The sequence below is a fragment of the Camellia sinensis genome, chromosome 5 (genome assembly GCF_055761805.1).
Source record: "Camellia sinensis isolate YWXY chromosome 5, ASM5576180v1, whole genome shotgun sequence".
Taxonomy (NCBI): domain Eukaryota; kingdom Viridiplantae; phylum Streptophyta; class Magnoliopsida; order Ericales; family Theaceae; genus Camellia; species Camellia sinensis.
The window spans coordinates 94,010,374-94,026,548 of NC_138965.1; the positions used below are offsets into that span (position 1 = coordinate 94,010,374).

At 41.4% G+C, this 16,175-nt stretch overlaps 1 pseudogene across 1 annotated transcript in view; it reads right to left on the bottom strand.

Annotated features, from left to right (window-relative positions):
- LOC145791538 (uncharacterized) overlaps positions 1-15,580 on the bottom strand; it is a 28,157-nt pseudogene extending 12,577 nt beyond the window's left edge. Inside the window, exon 1 of the transcript XR_014331159.1 lies at positions 15,254-15,580. The product of XR_014331159.1 is annotated as an uncharacterized LOC145791538 (transcript). The remainder of the gene's footprint in view (positions 1-15,253) is intronic.
- Positions 15,581-16,175: the final 595 nt, after the last annotated feature.

A 16,175-nucleotide genomic window follows, 5' to 3' on the forward strand; every position in this document is an offset into this window, starting at 1 on the left:
CCAAATTAAAATTAGACTTAAAATATAGAAATTAAACCATTTAACTTGAAATAATTCAGACTAAAATAAAAATTAGATCAAATTACAAAGTTGAAAGTGTGATTTGATAGAAAGTTAAGAATTTTTGCAGTATAGGTAAGCCATTTTAATTCTTGACTCAATTTTATATTAAATTTAAAATGTAGTAAAAATTATACCAAAATACTTTTCCTTCTCGACTCAAATTTATATTAAATTAAATTTATTTAAATTTTTACCCAAACTAAATAAAACTAAAATATTTATTCAAAATTTTCAAAGTCGTAAATTTAAGTTTAAATTTGAGTTTATTTATTGAAATAAGTCATATCAAATAAAATTTTGATTAAAGGTTAGAGATAGTCTTACAAATTTTTATCGTTAATTTATGGATTTTGTGATAAGTAAAAATAAGCTATATATTTTGGTGCAGAAAAAATGTCATGTCAATTTATGGTTCATGTTGCAACTTTTTATTGTGTATTTACAAATGAGTATGGCATATGTATTCTTTTAAGAGTGTATATAATTACATTTTTCAAGTATTATACGTGTTATACTTATTTATTTTGATAATTTATTTAATTATGTTTTAATTTATTTGGAAGAGAAAAATAGAATTAAAATTTATTTTGATGATTTATTTGAAAGAGACAAATATAATCAAAATTTATTTTGTCCTATTATTTCTCATCTAAACCTTTATCCTAAATGTTGTTAGAATGTATTTAATATTTGATTAAATCAAGAGTTCAAACAACCCAAAACAAATGTTCAAAATGTTCAAGTGGAAGATATTCAAATTAGTAATGATGGAAGTACAACGACTATAAACGGCTATAAAGGTTCAAAAGGCCAAAAGGTTCAAAAGGTTCAAGTGAGAGATATTCAAATTGGTAATGATGGAAGTACAACGGCTATAAACGACTATAAATTCAAATGACTACAACGGCTATAAATGGCTATAAACGGCTATAAATTCAAATGAATACACGGCTATAAACGGTTATAATTTTCATTACATATACCAAAGCATCTAATGTAAACAAGTTATAAAAATAAAAACCTGAAAATATTCTTTGATCTATAATCACTCACATCTATTCTCAGAAATTATACACTGAGCCTTGTAGCATTAAACTCATCTTTCTTGTGTGAGATTTACAGAAATATTAAAATTTCATTTTATATATCTATCTTTGAGAGATATTTATTGTATGCTTTCTTTGAAAGCAAAAATATCATTTCATCTTGCAAAAGTGTTGCAAACACTGTATTCTTGAAATCTTGAGAATGATTGTGAATCACCTAAGATTTGCAAGGGTTTAGGCTTATGAAGTCTGTGTAAAATCCGTGGAGAATTGCTCCATTTGTAAAGAGGTTGCTAGCACCCATGTGAAGCTAGAAGATAGTGAAAAATCTCAAGTGAAGCTTGAGAAATGGATGTAGGCTTGGTTGAAACCGAACCACTATAAATCTGTTTGTCTCCTCTTCCCTAATCTCTTTACTTTCCTACTACTGCTATAGCTATCTAATATTCATGTGTTAATCATTTGATTTACCATGTATGTTAGTTATACTTCATTGTTATTTTGCTTGATCATTTAATGCTAAGTTCATCATTGTGCTTGTTAATAATTTGTTGTACTAGTAGTTAATTTTATTGGGGTATTATTAATTTTAATTTGTAGAAACCTAATTAACTCCCCCTTTTAGGTTGCTTTTTGGGTAACAATACGTATCAGAAAAAATATGTATACAGTTATGTATTTAAATTTCAACTGCAGTGGTTTATAATTCTCATCAAATTGGATTATAATGAAACCAAATTGAGTATAATATTGGTTTAACTGTTTTCAAAAATAATTTTTGAGCTTTCAATCCATATTTTTGAGTTTTAGTGATTTTTTAAAATATGTTAATCAATTTGTATTTTTTACTTTTTAGATCTATTTAATATACATACATTTAAAAAGTACAAAATTTGTCAATCTTTTTAAAAATTCACAAATACAAAAAAAAAAATTAAAAAAACTTCAGTACATTTTTTGTATTTATCAATTTTTTTAATAAATATTTTTCATAGATATTTTACTTTTTAAATGCATTTATATTATGTGCATCTAATTTTTTTTAAAAAAAATGACTAAAATATGAAAAACAAAAAATTAAAAAAACTAAAAAAATTATTTTTAAAAACTCAAAACCAACAGAGTGAATATCAATTTGGATCATAACTAAGTTTATGACAAAATTTACCACTACAAAACCTCATAAGTAAGTAAACGTACCACGTAATTTACAATTAAGACCACAATCTTTATAATTAAGAGTGATGTGTATTATAGATTTTTTTTTTCTTTGAGAAAATTAAGGTAAAAGTTTTGTAATAAAATTTACGAGAAATCTATTAACCCTTAGTACCGAATAGGTTTGTATACTAATAGGGTATCACATGATATTACATTCCACTAATCACAAATATATATACCCCTATTATTCTACAAACACCCAACAATATGCCCCATACTTCGTTACTTTCCACCAATCACAATAGAAAAACGATGTGCTACATATAAAGAGATGAAGGTAGCTTTTAAACTTTTAACATTTTCAATGACTATTTTACGTTTGATTTAAATTATACATATCATTATTTATTTGCTTTGACTGTTTTATCTTTTTTTGGTTGAAGTGTGAAGTTTCATGCTTATATATTTTGTGTCACACTTTTAAATATGAATATTCATATTAATACCTTTTATTTTATTTATTAAAAATATAAATATAAACATTTACAATTTTCACACAAGAATTTTCAATTGGCAAAAGAAAAATACTATTTGTTTTCTCAATACTAGAAAAGGGAGTATTGGACATGGAATTTTTTGCGACGGTTTCAAAATCGTCACAAAAAACATGTTTGTGCGATGGTAAACAACGTCGTCGTCAAGTAAAAATTTTTGCAACAGAAAATCCTAGATCATGACAAAAAATAGTATTATACGCGACAATTTGTCACCCGTCAGTTTTTTATTTTTTATTTTTTTGCGATTGTTTTTTGTTTTTCTAGATTCATATATTTGTTCTTCAACTATTTCAAACCATGCTTTTTTCCAAATTTTTTTTTTCAAATTGTTTTGGCCAAAGACTTGTACCCAGTTTGGTTCAACACAAGGAATGGGCAATTTCCTTTCAAAATCTCATTGCAAATAAGCTGTAAGAAAACCCTTGTTGATTCACTATCCCAGGATGTTTTGTACAAAGGCTATGTTTCATCAACACTGCTAGACCCTGCCTGGTCAATCCCTTTGGTTTTGGAAAGGGTATGAGAAGAAGTATGTGTGGAAGCCATTACAACTAACCACGAAGACATGACAAGAATAAGTAATTTACAGACCGAATTCGACACAAGTAAAATTTAAATACCAATGAATAATATGAACAATTGGTCCTCCCGGAAACATAATTGTGAACAAGGTATAACCATTGAATAGTAATTGAAATGAAGGTAAAACTAATCAACACATCAACAATACAAATACATAACAAATTCAAGTCATTGCACAATAATATTCATTAATGTAGCACCAAAGTAATCACAAAAACCATATGACAAATTAAAGTCATTACATGCAAAGGTTTCAACGGTCATGCATGCAAAACGCCAAGCGCATTTACATACGTAACAACAAAATGAATACGACAATGCACAACACAGCGAGTGTTGAATGTGTATGACATTATCCTGCAAGTGCATGATAATGTTGTTAGTGGAGGACGCGTAGTTCGTGGTCTGTCTCCTTGGTTCTTCGCACCAACCAATCCAACTCAAGCAGGGCTGACGACTGAAAACGACAAATTTATTAGTCAAATGGTCCAAACATAATCAAAATTATGACTGCAAAATGAATTGGTTACTCACCACGGGATGGAGACAAGCATAGTAAGGACACCTTGGATTTTTGTTAGATCTCGAGATCTTCACAACACATTGACTGTAGTCACAAGCACACATCCGACGTGGCCATGTAGTAGACGTTGCAGTTGACGTAAAAGAAGCCATGCTTTGGTTTTGGACTGTGTCAATGTCTACAACTACACAAGTGGTAAGGAAGGTTTCGAAGGTTTGTGTCCATTAACAGATGCTATGTTTTGTTTGGTATAGCAAATAGTAACTGTTAATATTAATGCAATTCATAATACAAAGAATTGGTTTGGTATGTAATCCATGTTTTAGACGAAAAGTTTAAAGGCAAGCACATTTGTTTCGACACACAACGAAAGTACAACCATAACAACCGTCACCACTAATACAATTACTTACACATTAATTTTAAGATTATAACCAAATGTAAGAAAATATTTTCTAAAAAACAGTTATAAAAATAATTTTAACCAAAACAAATAAGCTTTAATGGGAGTGTTTGTTTGGGTTTTTTTGAGCCAAATTATAGCTTCTAGCTTTGGAAAAGCTATTTTGGACTGTTTGGTTAAACTTATTTCAAACAGTTTTTGATTCTAACAACTTATTTTAACTCAAAAAAGCTGATTCTGAGAAACTGCTCACCCCTTACTTCTGATTATCAGCTTTTACTGTGGACATGTTAATTTACGATTATACTTTTAGATTTTTTTATTTTTTATTTTTTTAAAAATAGAAAAAGACCTAAATGGACTATAGATTATTTTTTTTTATGAGAAACGTAGTGAATAACAAAAAATAAAAGTTAATTGAAAAAAAATTACTTCACAACTTAAATTTATAATCTAACTGTTACACTAAATAGATTAACAGCTTATGATTAAAGTCATAACCAATAATCTGTTAAGTTATAATCTATAATATATTTTAATAGTTACACCAAAAGAGGCCAATATCACAAAATAGTAGAAAAGTCACACAATCTAATCTACTCCAATGAAATCTTTCATATGCGTGTTATATACTTTAATCAACCAATAATTCTAAAAAGTAGAAACACAAATGTGAAATAAAAATAGGTCTGTGGGGGGCCGAGTACTGGGAGTCGTAGAGATTCTGGATAGTCAAACTTGGGAGAGTCGAAATATACGGCACTCGGCGTCAGCTCGCACGCTCGAATCCAATCCTACTCGGCTAAACAACCGGTTAGGCAAGGGACCGAGTGAAGAGCGGTTTGCTACAAAATATGCCGAATAGCGAATTGAAAATGGACCTAATCCCGAGGCCCAAGAAAGAAAAGATATAAATAGAAGAACATTAGCCAGAAAGAGGTATGTGAGAAACAACATATTTAACTTAGAATACAAGTAATCTTGAGTGTTGAGATTGACTTGCCCGTCGGGGTGCTAATTTCGGCACCTTCGACCAGAGTGTTTATTCATTTTCAGGTGATTAGCAGAGGATCACGAGCGTCTCCCAGGATTAGAAGAGTATTTCCAAACCACTTCTCCACAATTGGCACCGTCTGTGGGAATACTCAAACACATCCATGGCGGGCATAACGGAAGACCCTCCGATAGTCACTGATGAAACCACGCAGAGAGACGACCTCACTCCAACAAACATGCTTGGACCGGAGACTATCCCCGTAAGGCACGCTTTGAACTTCGTCTCACCCTCGACTCCAGAGCATGAAGCAATGCAAGTGATCATGGAACAAGCAAAACAAAACGAACAAAGGTTGGAGAACATGATTGCAGAGAACGAACATCTCCGTCAGGATTTGGCCTTGGAGGTGGCGAAGTCCAAACAAGCTATACACCAAGGCCCGAAATGACCTGTGAGGGCAAGTGGTCGACGACCTCGAGCCCGACAACAAGACACTGATTGCAACTCCGACTCACTATCCCTGAAGCCTAGGAAGAATGGACGATCTGAAACTTCCAGTTCCTCTGAAGAGAGTCCCCTTATAAGGCACAAGCAAAGAAAAAATAGTTCGGATGAAGATCAACACGATCCTTTTGTACGACGGATTGCAAAGGCAGTGCTACCCAAGAAATTCAAAGCACCGTCATTCACCTTATACGACGGTAAATCAGACCCCACCGATCACATCCACCATTACAAGCAAGCCATGACACTCCATGCAGATGATGAGGCTTTGATGTGCAGAATATTTTCGAGCAGTTTAGGATCACTGGCCGTCAGGTGGTATTACAAACTGGAGCCGGCTTCGATTAAAAGCTTCCACCAACTCCAAAAATGCTTCAGGGCAAGGTTTATCACTAATGAGGTCTAGCCAAAGCAAGCCGACTCCCTCTGGGCAATGTAGATTCAACTGGGGAAAACCCTTCGTGCCTACTCGGCGCGGTATTGGGAATGTTTTTATCTTGTAGACGATGCTTGCAATGACCCCATGGCCACCACCGCCTTCAAGATGGGACTGCATCCCGACAGTGCCCTCCGCAGCTCTTTGACCAAACGGCCCCCCAAAACAGTTTGGTTGTTAATGAAGAAAGTTGAAGAATACTGTAAAGTGGAAGATGATGCCTTGAGGGTTAAACCCGGCAATGTCACCAACAAGACGGCTCCTGCTGAAATTGCTCAGCCGATAAATTCTGTAGCACCTCAGAGCCCTGAACCTCGCCATCAATCAAAAGAAGATAAGAGACAGGATTCTTGCCGATCAAGTGACCAATGCTCTCACTGAGTGAATGAATAGCTGCAAGTTGACAGCAGGAGCACAAGGCGTGCCGACAAGAAATATACTGAGTTGTCAGAACCGATCAGCACGGTAATGTCCAAAATCCAACATCTTCCATTCTTCAAGTGGCCATAAAAAATGGTGGGACCTCCCGATACTCAAAGACGAGATCGGCGGTACGAGTATCATAAGGATCATGGCCATGAAACTGAGAGTTATTATGCATTGAAAGATCACCTAGAGGAATTGGTGCAGGATGGTCGGCTGCAGTAGTATGTCCGAAGAGGCAACTCGACCAAAGCAATAGCCTTAAGACATGATTCATCTCCTCTCGGTGTGATCCACATGATTTACAGCTTGCTAATGTCATCGGCGGTGCATACGATTCAGTCAAACTCTAACCCTCAAAACCAACTCACTCTAGCTAAACAGCCCCATGAAGCCGTGGGCATTACTTTTGATGATTCAGATTAGGCTGGAGTAACAGTGCCCCACATTGATCCCTTGGTAGTTGAGTTACACGTAAACCGGTTCACAGTTAAGCGCGTATTCATCGATCCGGGGAGCACATCGGAGGTCATGTACTATAAGACATTTACCAAACTCAGCTTCTCCGAATCGGATCTCTCCCCGGCCCCGTATCCACTGTTCGGCTTCAACTCCAATCCAGAGTACCCATTGGGGAAAATCACACTACCTATTCGAGCAGGCTCCCGAACAGTAGATGTAGAATTCTTGGTTGTCAAGCTGCCATCGCCGTACAATCTCATTATGGGGCGAGCTTGGTTGCACACCATGCAGGCCGTACCGAGTACATATCATCAGCTATTGCACTTCCCGACAGAACGCGGCATTGAGCAAATTTGCGGCTTCCAGAAATCGGCACAAGCATGTTATCTCCTCGCTGGAAAGACGGCAAATGAGTTACAAGTAAATTCCATTGAGGTGCCGGATTGGGAGAGCCTCAACGATGTTGGGCGGCTTCCAAGTGAAAAGGCCACAGAAGGTCTGGATTGAGTTGAAATTGACGGAAACCCAGAGAAGTTCTTCTTGGTCAGCGCCTCCCTGAGCCAAGTCGACAGACAGCAGCTAATCTCGTTCCTGCTCAGCAACCTTGACGTCTTTGCATGGACACCATACGAGATGCCGAGTATAGATCCGTCCGTTTCGCAGCACCGCTTGAATGTTGACCATAAGTGCAAGTCGATTATTCAGAAAAGCCGGCGGTCAGTCACAGAGCACACTACCGCCGTTGTTGAAGAGGTTGACAGGCTGCTGGACGCCAGGGCAATCAAGGAAGTGACCTACCTTACATGGCTCTCTAACACAATGGTCGTGAAGAAGAAAAATGGGACTTGGCGAGTGTGTGTTAACTTCACGGACCTAAATAAAGCCTGCCTCAAGGATTGTTTTCCCCTACCCAGAATCAACCAACTTGTAGATGCAACGACACGCCATCAGCGCATGAGCTTCCTCGATGCTTACAGAGGCTACCATCAGATTGCCATGCATCCTGAGGACCAAGAAAAAACTGAATTCCTCACCCCAAGAGGAACCTACTGCTATAAGATTATGTCTTTTGGGCTGAAGAATGCAAGGGCAACTTACCAAAGACTGGTCACGACTATGTTCAAGGAACAACTTGGCTGAACTATGGAAGTGTACATTGATGACATGGTAATGAAGTCCAGAGAAGAGAAAACCCATATAGCCGATCTAGAAGAGACGTTCGGCATCTTACGCAAATACAAAATAAAGTTGAATGCTTCCAAATGTGCGTTTGGGATTGGCTTCGGCAAGTTCCTGGGTTACATTGTCAACCATCGTGGAATCGAGGCCAACCCAAGGTAGATCATAGCAATCTTGGAACTTAGCTCTCCTCGCTCAGTAAAATAGGTTCAAAAGTTGATGGGGATGGCCGCCGCACTCAATAGGTTCATCAGTTGGTCTACAGATCGTTGCCGATAATTCTTCCATACACTACGGCAGGGCAAGGCTTTTGAATGGTCCGCCGAATGCGAAACCGCTTTCAACAGCCTCAAGACTTACCTCCGCTCAGTATCACTCTTGACAACACCTGCAGTTGGTGACCCGCTCATTTTGTATTTGGCAGTTTCTGACAAGGCCGTCAGCGTCGTACTGATAAAAGAAGAGCTGGGGGAGCAGCGGCCAGTGTATTATGTGAGCAAGGCACTGGTGGACACCGAAACAGGCTACCTTCCGCTGGAAAAACTCATCCTAGCCCGAGTCATGGCGGTAAGAAAACTGATGCATTACTTCTAAGGACATAGCATTGAGGTGTTAACAGATTATCCCATCTGTTCAGTACTACAAAGGATAGAAGCATCAGGACGTGTTTCAAAATGTGCTCTTAAACTCAGCCAGTACAACATTCAGTTTCTACCCAGAACTTCAATCAAGGGACATGTGCTAGCCGACTTTGTTGCTGAATTTACTGGGGGTCTTGCCGATTTCAAGTCCGACGAAATTCGGCCGAAGCCGAACTGGAGAATTTATGTTGGGGACATCTGGCAGTTATACTGTGATGGATCATCCAATCAGCGGGGCAGCGGAGCCAGAGTTGTGATCATGGCTCCCAATGGCGCAATAGCTGATCAGGCCGTCAAGCTCAGCTTCAAATCATCAAATAAGGAAGTCGAATATGAAGCCCTTCTAGCCGGTTTGCGGAATGCACATCTTCTGGGTGCTTGGTGCTTGGCGTTTGCTTGTATTTTGCGACACAAAACTGGTGATCAATCAGCTAAAGGGGGAGTACGCGGCAAGAAACGATTGTATGGCGGTTTACATGAAAACAACCAACTTCTTGCTGGCAAAATTTGACCATCATGAATTGAACCAGATAATGCGTGATCAGAACACACATGCAGATGCCCTTGCCTGCCTAGCCTCCGCCATTAACTCAGAGATTAAACGGACCATCGAAGTAGGTTTCATCCCGGAGCCGAGCATCGGCCCTTCGGAGGAAGTGCAGGTCAATGTTATAGAATCTGGACCAAGCTGGATGGATCCCATTGCGGCATTCCTATCTTCTGAACAGCTCCCAGAGGACAAGAAAGAAGCGCACAAGCTACGAAACAAAGCCCTGCGATATTACTTGGATCCGCAAGGAAGGCTTTATAAAAAATCCCTCTCTAGTCCATATTTGGAATGTGTGCACCTTGACAAAGTTGAAGAGCTTCTTGCTTAAATACACGAAGGCAATTGTGGTGCCCATTCTGGCGGGCGCTCTTTAGCCCATAAAGCTATAACACAGGGGTATTATTGGCTGACAATGAGATCTGATGCAGAATGCTATGTGAAAAAATGTAAACAGTGCCAGAAGTTCTCCCCGTTAACCCATCTGCTTGTTGAAGAGTTGAGCTCTATCACCAGTCCCTGGCCGTTTGCCCAGTGGGGGCTTGATATTGTAGGACCATTGCCGAGAGCCCCAGGGAACAAACGATACTTGATCGTCGCCACAGACTACTTCACCAAATGGGTCGAAGCGGAGGCATTAACGCACATTCGAGATTCTGATGTCAAGCACTTTGTGTGGAGAAATATCATAACGCGATTCGGCATTCCAAGAGCTTTTATCTCTAACAATGACACCCAGTTTGATTGTGGCCTCTACCGAGAGCTATGCAGCAAGCATAGTATCCGGCCTTACTTTTCTACGCCGGCTTACCCACAAAGCAATGGTCAAGCCAAAGCCTCTAACAAATCCATCTTGAACGACATCAAAAAAATGCTGGAGAAAGCTAAAGGCAAATGGGTCAAAGAATTGCCGAGTGTATTGTGGGCTCACCGAACTACGCCGATGTGATCTACTGGAGAAACACCGTTTGCTCTATGCTTTGGAACCCAGGCAATCATACCCCTGGAGATTGGCCACCCAACACTGAAAACTCAAGTTTTTGACATGGGCCAAAACGACATGATGCTGGCTTTGGATTTGATTTTGATTGAAGAACGAAGAGACCATGCCCTTACATCCTTGGCGCAGTACCAGCAGCAGCTTGCCAAATCATATAATCAACGTGTTTAGTTGCGCTGCTACATACTAGGGGAGTTGGTCCGGAAGAAGGTACTTCCGGCTGCCAAGAAACCGACTGACGGAAAATTGGGTCCTAACTGAGATGGCCCCTATCAAATTGATTCCATCGCAGGAGTAGGGGCATATCGGCTCAAAGACATGTCAGGAAGAAGTCTGCCTCGGGCTTGGAATTCCACGCATTTACACAAATTTTATCATTGACCCGACTTGTGGGGTATAATACTTGTTCTGAACGATTCGCCATGTACATCTCATTTTCTGTAATGCAAATAGTGCTATTTACTCACTTCAAAATCCAGTTCAAAGGTGTTCCGACTAAGCCTCCGGATTCGGAGCGCCCTTCGTGGATATCATGATTGGCCAAATAAGTCTCTAGATTCAGAGCCCCATCGGCACATGATGTTTTTGGGCCGACTAAGCCTTCAAATTCAGAGCGCCCTTCGTGGATATCACGATTGGCCAAAAAAGTCTCTGGATTCATAGCCCCATCGGCGCACGATGTCTTTGGGCCGACTAAGCCTCCGGATTCGGAGCGCCTTTCGTGGATATCACGATTGGCCAAAAAAGTCTCCGGATTCGGAGCCCCATCAGCGCAGGACGTCTTTGGGTTGACTAAGCCTCCAGATTCTGAGCGCCCTTCGTGGATATCACGATTGGCCAAAAAAGTCTCTGGATTCGGAGCCCCATCGGCGCACGACGTCTTTGGGCCAACTAAGCCTCCAGATTCGGAGTGCCCTTCGTGGATATCACGATTGGCCAAAAAAGTCTCCAGATTCGGAGCCCCATCGGTGCACGACGTCTTTGGGCCGACTATGCCTCCAGATTCGGAGCGCCCTTCATGGATATCACGATTGGCCAAATAAGTCTCCGGATTTGGAGCCCCATCGATGCACGACGTCTTTGGGCTGACTAAGCCTTCAGATTCAGAGTGCCCTTCGTGGATATCACGATTGGCCAAATAAGTCTCCGAATTCGGAGCCCCATCGGCGTATGACGTCTTTGGGCCGATTAAGCCTCCGGATTCGGAGCGCCCTTCGTGGATATCATGATTGGCCAAATAAGTCTCCGGATTCGGAGCCCCATCAGCACACGACGTCTTTGGGCTGATTAAGCCTCCGGATTCGAAGCGCCCTTCGTGGATATCACGATTGGCCAAATAAGTCTCCGGATTCGAAGCCCCATCGTCGCACGACGTCTTTGGGCTGATTATGCCTCCAGATTCGGAGCGCCCTTTGTGGATATCATGATTGGCCAAATAAGTCTCCGGATTTGGAGCTCCATCGGGGCATGATGTCTTTAGGCCGACTATGCCTCCGGATTCGGAGCGCCCTTCGTGGATATCACGATTGACCAAATAAGTCTCCGGATTCGAAGCCCCATCGACGCACGACGTCTTTGGGCCGATTAAGCCTCCGGATTCGGAGCGCCCTTCGTGGATATCACGATTGGCCAAATAAGTCTTCGGATTCGGAGCCCCATCGGCACATGACGTCTTTGGGCCGACTAAGCCTTCGGATTCAGAGCGCCCTTCGTGGATATCACGATTGGCCAAATAAGTCTTCAGATTCGGAGCCCGATCGACGCCTTTGGATGTTCGGGCAACATAATTATGCCGCTTAAATACTTAATGTAGAGTGCTCTCATATGAAGCCGGCAAAACCCGTTTATACATCAAAGCATGTAAACATTCGTAATGATGTTTATACAATGAAACACAAAACACATTTATTCAAACATTCATGCAATAAAGAACAAAACATGCAGACATGTGTGTGCCGAACAAAAATTGTAAAAAAACAACACGAACAATGAAAACAAGACATTTTATTTAATCAAACAATGATTACATAGTTTTTAACACAATCTGCGTTTTCAAACATCATAATGAGTGTATTTATCAGGCGTCTCCCTCATCGTCACTCTTTTCGATTTCAAAAGCGAAAAAGGGCAAATGATGACGCCGGTACAGCGGCAACGCCGGTACAATACCCCTTGCATGAAGAGTCTCCGTTGCCTGAAGTGCCTCGATCCAACAGTGTTTAAATCCCCGGTTCTCGCATCGGCAGACCTCCTCCGCAAGTTTCTCTTTGGTTTTCTCGATGCCGACCTTCCGGCCCGCGTGAAAGCCTTGTTCGTAAACCATGGTCCTTGCATTCTCTACGGCGAACATGCTGGCCATGTCCCGGTCGGCAATGGCATGACTCAACAGCCGTTGAGTCACCCTCTCCTCCACGATTGGATTGGAGTGACCCACCGCACGCGGCTCAGCGGTTTGAGCCTTCCTAAGCTCCCTAAACTCACGCTTGGCCTTCTCCGCGCGAGCCTCCAAACTGCAGATTCTTTCCTCCTTCTTCTCTATCTCACGTCGAGCGGCGCGCAGGCGCATGCCGACTTCATAAGCAGTATACAGCCCTTTCACCACCCCGTGGATGCCCTCTCGAAATACGTCGAAATCCTATCAACCAACCATCGACTGCTGGACCTCTGGTGGAAAAATTTGTCGAGCAAATTCGACCGCTACACCTGGGTCCTTGATAATGGAGTCCGCCTCTGTCATCGATTTATTCCCCACGATGACTGCGAAACTCAGCGGTCGCGACGTCATGTCGGCCTCATTTCTCGGTCGCGGTCGTGGAGAACTTTCTCGTTGCTGTTTCTCCTTTCGGGGTGATCTGCTTCGACGACTTGGAGGCTGACGCTTTTCCTGTTCTTTGGACGCCCTACCTCCTACGCGGGCGGGTTCGCCGCTGTGATTCATTGTAGTATCAAGATTAGCCAAAGTTCGCGCTTCTCCTCTGCTGTTGAAGAAAACTCTATTTGACATTCGCACTTTTCTATGCAACAAATTGTTTTAAAGTGATTCTGAACACAGTAAGTGAAGTTACTGGCGCGAAGAGTTCATCCTATTTATTTCTAATACTTGTAGCGACCTCGAGGTGATTTCATTAATGCTAAACTCCAAAAGACGGATGCCGATCTAAACGACAATTATACACGAATGCCTTGGAGTTCATGCACTAGCTGGGGCAATGACAGATTTATTAATCTAACCGGCCAAGCATCTAGGCCCCATGCCGATTGATATGTGCCACAACCACTCCATGTACTAATTTTTGGCTTTTTGGAGTTAAAATGGCCTAATTATCTAAACGGTAATCATACATGAATGCCTTCAAGTTCATGCATTGGCTGGGGCAAAGGCATATTTATTAATCTAACCGGCCAAGCATCTAGGCCCCATGCCGATCGATATGTGCCACAACCACTCCATGTACTAATTTTTGGCTTTTTGGAGTTAAAATGGCCTAATTATATAAACAACAATCATACATGAATGCCTTGGAGTTCATGCACTGGCTGGGGCAAGGGCATATTTATTAATCTAACCGACCAAGTATTTAACCCCAGCGCCGACCGATTCATGCCGTAACCATTTCATGAACTAGTCATATTCGGCTTCTGAAGTTCATGCTTTGGTTGGGGCAAGGGCAGATTTATTAATCTGATCGGCCAAGTGTCTAAACCCAATGCCGATCGATTTATGCCGCAGCCAGTCCATAAACTTCAAGAATTCGGCTTTTTGGAGTTAAAATTGCCTAATCATTTAGTCGGCGAGTATACATGAGCGTTTTATCCAAAATAGCAACAAAACAATATCATTAATTAAATAACACAATTTAGCACAAATAATAGCAAGGTACAAAAGGAATTTTCATTAAGTAAATTGGGCACAAATTGTAACCATTTTACATATGAAAACTACTAAACAAAAAGCTGTAAAAATACATGAAAATCCAAAAACAAAAATCAGAGTCGCCCAAATTAATCTCAAAGTCAGACTCCAGCGGCTTAACACCCACTTGCTCGTATGGAATTGGCATAGCTAATGTCATATCAGCAGCAGCAAGGACTTTGAGCCAGCTGTGTTTGAATCCCCGATTTTCAAATTTGGGGACTTTATTAATGTATTCGGCGAAAGCAGCATTTTTCTCGGCGTCGAGCGCCCTGGAAGCCTCCAGGTCGGCTGCTTCCTTCACTGCCTTTATTTCTTCCAACTCAGCCTCCAACTTAGAGATCGCCTCTTGGGCCAATTTAAGCGCGTCGTTGCTCGTACCCGCCCTCTTCTCGGCGACCGATCTCAATTCTTCAGCGTTACGAGCCCTCCATTTTCGCCCTTAAAGCCTCGAACTCGGCCCTACTTCTTTGGCCCTCAACCTCTGTTTGTAAACGGCCAATCTGCTCAACGGCATCATGATGGCGACGACCCATCTCGGTTATCCTTCCGACGGTCTGCAAAACAGAAAGTTGAGACCAAAACAATATTTGCATAAAGTGAAAAGACAAAGTCAAGATATATACCAAAAAAGCCGATTGCGCGGCCAACGCTATTGTAACCAGATCCGGCTCCGCCCGAAAAGCCGCCTTGTCAGCAGGCAATGAAACGGACGTAGCCATGCTGAGTGCAATCGCTGGATCTTTGATTACCAAAGCATCAGAGGAGATTAGCATGTTTTTTTATCTTTGGTTGAATAACAAAAGGTATAATCACATCCGATTCCTCCAAACGAGGTTGTTTGTCAGCATGGTCTTCTTCTAAGCCAGCCTCAACCTCGGCAGGGCGCTTCTCTACCCTTTGCTCAGCCTCTGCACTGGCCTGCACAACTTGCTCCGCCTCGGCACTTTCGTTTTTTGCTGTTTCCTCCTTAATAATAGGCAAGGAGGGCTGAGATTCGCCAATAGGTAGGAAGGGCTGAGATCCGCCAACAGTCAGGGAGGGCTGAGATTCGGTAGCCCGAATGGCCTCTGCTCTTCTCCGCGTAGCCATCCTTTTTGCATTCGCCTTCTTGGCAAGTTTAGTGAGGCTTAACCCAGCCATATCTTCTGGGTACGCGCCGGGAAGGTCCTCTAAACTGTGAAAAATATCGTTAAGTGGAAGGTTTTCTCGGCCCGAAGTGGACGGAAGGTTGACTAAATCGAGGCCGGCTTCTTCAAATGCTAACTTCAAAGCCTCATCGACATCGACTTCGGCTTCGGCTTCAGAGTGGTCTGACTCGGCAACCTCAGCTACTTCCGGTCGCTCCGAATTTGATCCCTCGAAACCGACTTGCCTCAAATTTTTGAAATCAGTCAAGATGAGGGTGGTAAGAAACTCCTCACTCTTCGGAATTGGGATGTTTTCTGCCGCCGAAAAGATCGTATAAGTCGGCTTGTAATGAAGCAGAACGTGGGCCGCCCTCCCCTATTTCTAAAGACTCGGCCGGCCGAAATATTTGAGCGCAACCTTGATTTCTGAAAGAACAGCGTCGTTGGTTGAGGTTAGGACTTTTTTCAAATCATTTCCTGCACAAAGCAAAACCGTGAGGTCCCGAAAATAAAGCTTTATAAATATAACAAAAAAAAATAAATAAAAGAAGCTACATGGCCACCTGGTTCACCCCTCCGTCTAGGAATAGGATCGAGGCGATTCTCGC